This window comes from Psammomys obesus, unplaced genomic scaffold, assembly GCF_907164565.1.
Source record: "Psammomys obesus unplaced genomic scaffold, mPsaObe1.curated_primary_1811, whole genome shotgun sequence".
In the NCBI taxonomy this organism is placed as follows: Eukaryota; Metazoa; Chordata; class Mammalia; order Rodentia; family Muridae; genus Psammomys; species Psammomys obesus.
In genome coordinates this window covers 6,163,706-6,170,305 of record NW_026593286.1, presented here as the reverse complement: position 1 = coordinate 6,170,305, position 6,600 = coordinate 6,163,706, and positions in this window count along the sequence as shown.

Genomic DNA, 6,600 nt, shown 5'->3' with positions numbered 1-6,600 from the left:
AGAAAGAAAGAAAGAAAGAAAGAAAGAAAGAAAGAAAGAAAGAAAGAGAAAGAAGGAAAGAAAAATCAAACACAAAGCTCAGCCATGGTGGCACACGCCTTTAATCCTGGCCTTTGGGAGGCAGAGGCAGGCTGTGAGTTCAGGGCCAGCCCGGTCTTTAGAGTAAGGTCAAGGACAGCCAGGGCTACACAGAAGAAGAAAAAAACAACAACCTGTCTCAAAAAGAAAAAGGAAAGAAAGAAAGGAGAGAGGAAAGAAAGAAAGAAAGAAAGAAAGAAAGAAAGAAAGAAAGAAAGAAAGAAGGAAAGAAAAATCAAACACAAAGCTCAGCCATGGTGGCACACGCCTTTAATCCTGGTCTTTGGGAGGCAGAGGCAGGCTGTGAGTTCAGGGCCAGCCCGATCTTTAGAGTAAGGTCGAGGACAGCCAGGGCTACACAGAAGAAGAAAAAAAAACCAACAACCTGTCTCAAAAAGAAAAAGGAAAGAAAGAAAGAAAGAAAGAAAGAAAGAAAGAAAGAAGAAAGAAAGAAAGGGAAAGAAAAAGGAAGAAAAGAAAGAAAAAAAGAAAGAGAGAGAGAAAGAAAGAAAGAAAAAAGAGAAAAGAAAGAAAGAAAGAGAAAGAAGAAAGGAAAGAAAGAGAAGGGAAAACAGTGGGACTGAGAAGGTAAGTTTCCGTTGACAACCGTCATACTGAGGTTGTCATTTGCTCTTCTCCTGCCACCAGTGAGGATGCTTTTAGCTGCTGGTGAAATCTGCGGGTTTTTCGTTTTTGTTTTTGTTTTGCTTTTAGATCCCTTGAAACTCTTATTAGAGCATGTCTTTAACTAATAATATATTTACCTTGGTATAACAAATTTGGCAAATATTTCACACTAATGAAAGAAAACAGTATGTAGTCAGGACCAGAGGGGAGAGGTACATAAGTTCCTGAAAAAAAGAATTTTTTTTTGGCTCGGTTTTTCTGTAAACCTAAACTTCTTTTTGAAACACTCTATTAATGACCAGCAGGATCGCTCAGCAGGTACAGGTGCATGCTGCCAACCCTGACCACTTGCCTTCAATACCCAGGCCCCACAGGTAGAGGGAGGGAACCAACTCCATATGCGTACCTTAGCACATGAACGTCTACCAGTGGTGATACTCGGCGGATAAAGGTGTTTGCTGCCGAACTTGATGACTTGAGTTTGATCACTGGGTCCCATGTGATATAAGGAGAGAGCCAACTCCCAAAAGTTTATGTAGAGATAACTGGGAAGAGAAAAATGCCTCCTAGGCAAGGCTGTGGAACATTTTCTTAATTTGTGATTGATTGATGTGGGAGGGCCCAGCTCACGGCACCACCCACCCTAGGCAGGTAGTCTTGAAGTATTTAAGAAAGCAGGCTGAGCAAGCTATGTGGAGCAAGTCAGTAAGCAGCACCCCTCCATGACGTCTGCTTCAGTTCGTGCCTTGAGTTCCTACCATGACCTACCTTCATGATAGACAGTGATTAGACCTGTCAGATGAAATAAACCCTTTTGTCCCCAAGTTGTTTCTGATCATGGTGTTTTATAACAACAATAGAACCCCTAAGACAGTAAGTTTGACATGAATCACTGTCTCAAAATGAAAAACAAACCAAGATAAAAAACAAAAGCCAAACAAAAATAAAAATCTTTCCGTACAAACAGCCAAAGTAAGAGCTAAAACCCTCAAGTGATACAAAATGTTACAAAGTGATACAAGAGTTCTCGGGCAGAAGATGACATACATTGGGCCAGGTGCCCACGAAGAGCAGGGTATGGTGTCTTTGTGCCCTCTTAGTCCACACTTCATGTCCTGGAGAAGTTGTTCCTTACATAGCTGTCACCTTTGGGTCTCAGCCTTCATCTCAGGGCCAAGGCCCAAACCCAGCCCTTTTCTGGTTCTTCCCTGGGGCTCTGCAGTGCCCTGACTGGTTTTTCTACTCTCCTTCTATCTGGTTGTCCACTGTCCAGCTGGGACACTCTGAAATGCAAATCTGTTCTTAGCATCTCCCCTGCTCACTACCCTCCTCCCTTCTATCGGGAACCCCAAGGCCTAGGACTGAAGTGGGAGAGGTCCTGTGCCACACCTCCAGTCTTGCACAAGCTGTTCCCTCTGATTGCTCGTACTCCCTCCCCATCCAACTAGTGATTTACTTCTTGTTGACTCAGCTCAGAGTTATCTTCAAGAAGCTTTCTTGATGCTCCTGGGAGGGTAAGGAACACCTTAGGATTCCCTTTTTACCTTGAGGCTTTCTCTGTTGTAATCTTGAATTCTGCAAGAGTCTTTTGTCTACTTCTCCGCCTTCCTGTTAGGACTACCAAATCTCTAAAGAATACACACACACAGAGAGAAGACAACTTGCAAGAGTCAGTTCTCTTTTCCACCACGTGATGTGGGTTCCTGGGACTGAGCTCTGGTTGTCAGGCCTGGCAGCAAGCACCTTGCTTTGCTGAGCCATTAAACGGGCACAGGGGTATGGACTTCTGCAAGGGCGGGAAGCCTCCCTTTTCTGCTGCTCTAGGCCTAACCTGTAACCGGCAGCTTTGTATGGAAATTTCGCAAAGATACGCCAAGTGTAGTGAACAGATGGATGGGCAAGGCAGGATCCTCCTCGCTGATGTCAGAGAATGCCAAAGACCTGTTAGGATAACGAAACCCCCAAAGCCAAGAGTGTGGTATTGGCATCAGTTCACTCTGTTGAGGGCCCTCATAGGAGACCAGCAAAGCAGGATCCATTGTGGGTTAGGAGGAATCATTGGGCCAGGCAGCACTTCCAGGGTGGCGGGAAAACTATGCTTGTTTTTATAACAGTTCTCCCAGGAGAACAGATTCATGGGCCTCCCTGGAGGAAAATGTGAATCCCTTCAGAAGGCTGTGCTCTCGGTGGCCTAAGGACTCTGTGTGTGGGTGTGGGTGTGGGTGGGTGTGTATCTTGAGACAAGGTCTAATGTGGCTCTGGTTGGCCAAGAACTTCTATGTAGCTGAAGATGACATTGAACTTTGGTCCTCCAGATTCTACCTCCTAAGTGCTGGGTTTACCATGAGCCACCACACCTGGTTTATAGCGATCAAACCTGGGGCCTTGAGTCTTCAAGGCAGGCACTCTACCCACTGACCTATATATCCTCAGCCTTAGGCTTTGCAATTCTGTGTATGAATGCTTTGCCTGTGTGTAAGTATGCGTACCACCTGTGTACCTGGTGTCTTTGGGAGTCTTTGTATCTCCTGGAATTGGAGTTATGGATGGTTGTGAAACACCACACAGTGCTGGGAATCGAACCAGGCTCCTCTGTAAGAGCGACCAGTCCTCTCAATCACCAAGCCGTCTCTTGAGCCCATGCCTGCATTTAAAAGGCCCCAGAGCCATCACACTGAGGACCAAGTTTCATACTCAAACCACATCTAACCCCAGGCAGGCCTGTGACATGTAGCCCTTTCCTGAGTAAGGTGACAGCTCTGGAAGGGGGGGCAGCAGACACTGCATATTTGTCTGATTGCCCGCCCTCCAAGCCACTTATTTGAGAAATAGGAAAAGTGAAGTGACTAAGAGGTTTTTGTTGTTGTTTGCCCCTGCCCAGGGATCACTGTGTGATGTAATGATATTTAGACTCAAACACTAGTGACTCACCCCTTAGTAAGCCTCCATATTCTTTCCTGTAAAATGAGGATGATTAACTACCAGGCAGATATCATGCCTGGGTTAGTATTCACAAGAGTCTTCTCTCTATTTGTCATTCTGTACAACTGTTCTATCTCCTCTGTAGATTTAGGTCTCTACGCTAGGGTCCAGTGGCCCAGGAAAATTCAGTCCTGGCTGTCGTCCTTGCCCAAGGGTAGGAGTCTACTTACCAGCTTCTCTGGTCTGTTGTGGTTGATGGGAGAACAGCTGTCCCCTCTTTGTCAATTTAGCTGCAGTGACCTCTGCAGCCAACAACTGGTGGGGGTGAGGAGGGGGGCTGATCGTGTGACCTGATACTGTGGCTTTGTCTCCTGGATGACTCCAGCTGTGCACTAGGCTAGATCCCCTGCTCACCTGCTCTAAGGAGAACAGCAGCGTCACAGTTATCTAGCAGGTTCTGGGATGGCTGAGGGGTGCTAGGAAACACCTTAGGGTTCTGTGGAGGTGGATGTCCGTTGTCTATCTATCTATCTATCTATCTATCTATCTATCTATCTATCTATCTATCATCTATCTATCTATCTCTATCCATCCATCCAACCATCCATCCATCCAACCATCCATCCATCCCACCCATCCACCCATCCATCTATTCATCTACCCATTTATCTAATGAGATAGAATCTCACACTATAGTCTAATCTGGCCCTGATTCTCCTGCATCAGCCTCCTAAATGCTGAGATTACAGGTGTGAGTTACCACACAGTAGGCTGACAGGACCTTATTGAAGGTCAGTTTTTTGCCTTCCTTCAGAAACCAGTCCCTTTTACCATGTGTCACTGTGAGAGGATACATTGCTATTGTCTCCTTTGCTCATCTGTTCGAGATAGGGTCTCCTTAGAAAGCCCAGATTGGTATGGAACTCATGATCTTTCCTGCTTCAGTCTTCCAAAGACTAGGGTTACTGGTTAGTAATACTGTGCTTGGTCAGCTATTGTCTTTTTTAAAAATATACTTTTATTTTTCACATTATTATTTTTATTATTTTGAGACAGAGTATCTCTATGTAGTCTTGGCTCTCTTGGAACTAGCATGTGGACCAGGCTGGAAGGCCCAGAGATCTGCCTGCCTCTGCCTCTATTTGTATTATTTTAAAATTATGTGTTTGTATGTATGTTTGTGTATAAGCATGTGTGAGTACCCACAGAGTCCAGAAGAGGGCTTCAGATCTCTTGGTGCTGGAAATACAGGTGGTTTTGAGTCTCCCAACATGGTGATGGGAACTAAACTCAGGTCCTCTGGAAGAGCAGCACACCCTCTTAACTGAGTAAGCATCCCTCCAAGATTGCTATTGTCTTTTTGTAAGACAATTTAGTGATTTTTAAAAATTTATTTATTTATTTATTTATTTATTTATTTATTTATTTATTTATTATGTATACAGTGTTCTGCCTGCACCCCAGAAGAGGGCACCAGATCTCATTATAGATAGTTGTGAGCCACCATGTGGTTTCTGGGAATTGAACCCAGGTTATCTGGAAGAGCAGCCAGTGCTCTTAACCTCAGAGCCATCTCTCCAGCCCAATTTAGTGATTTTTTTTTTAACAGATAGAAATTTCTATCTGTTAGTTACTTATTTCTGCATTAACAAGCCATCTGATGACTTAATGGCTGAAAATAATAATTAACATTTATCAGCTCACAGAGTATTTGAGAGCTAGAGATTCTGAAGCAGTTTAATTGGGTGAATCTGACTCAGGGTCTCTTATGTGGCTGCAGTTAAAATGCCATGTGGAGTGCCGTCATCTGAGGCTCCACTGGGGCCGGAGAAGCTGTTTCCAATGTGACTCACTCCTGTGGTTTAAAGGTTGGTGCTGGCTTTTGGCAGGACACTTCACTGGTTTCTACAGTGTCTTCCCAATATGGTGAGGCACTTGCTGCACCCCTGGCCTTTCCCCAAAAAAACAAGATGTCTCATGCTCTCAATGCCCATTTGTGTGGATGTGCGATCTACCTGTAGACAGACTGCCTGACTGCGGTCAAGGGTTTTATTGTTAGAAAGAATACTGACTGGGGTGGATTTCAACCCAGCACAAATGCTCCAAGAGAGTAAAGGGTAAGTCATTATAGACTTTAGGATGTAGCCTCAGAAAGCACACTGTCATTCCCCCAGTAGCCCGCTGATTGCATAGTTTAGCTGTACTGAGAAGCAGCAGCAGGAGCCGTCTTGGAGCTAACCGTTGCAGAAACAGTTAGAGTTCTTACTCACCAGTAATAGAATCTAAGCCAGACTGAATGAAACAGGAAAAGAATTGATTGATGAGCTCCCAGAATGACCAGCAGAGACAGGGGGCAGGGCTGAGTATCAAGCTAAGAAAATGGGCATGAGGCCAGGCAGCTGGGACCCAGGCCAAGAGCACAGCCTGGGAATCAGCCAAGGAGAGTGCTGCTGCCCCAGCCGCCCAGAGCTCTGTGGCGTTGTGCTTCATCGGGTCATTTGCTCCAGCTCCAGACTCTGAGTCTAAGCTCAGTCATGTGCCCAAGGGTTGGGGTTGAGGGGTAGCCTTTGGATTTTTACTCTGTCTTCTGAAAAGGGAAGCAGGTACAGCCAGGGGCCGTCTCCCATTAACAGCCTTACTTTCCCCAAACACGGGAAAGTATTTGAAATACAGAAGCCACTACAAAGTGGCAGGTGTCCACTGCTGAGGCACCCATGGTGGGTTCTCTCTCTCTTTAGACAGGGTCTCACTGTGTAGCCAAGCCTGGCCTGGGACTCACAGTCTTCCTGCCCAGCCTTCCTGGTGCTAAGATAAGAAGGTGCATGGCTGCTCCTGCCTTTCCTCGTGACTTTGGACCTTGGAATATTTCCTGTAGGTAAAAGGTAAAAGTAGAACAGGAACTATATTTAAAGGAACATAAACAGTATTCTTTCTTTCTTTCTTTCTTTCTTTCTTTCTTTCTTTCTTTCTTTC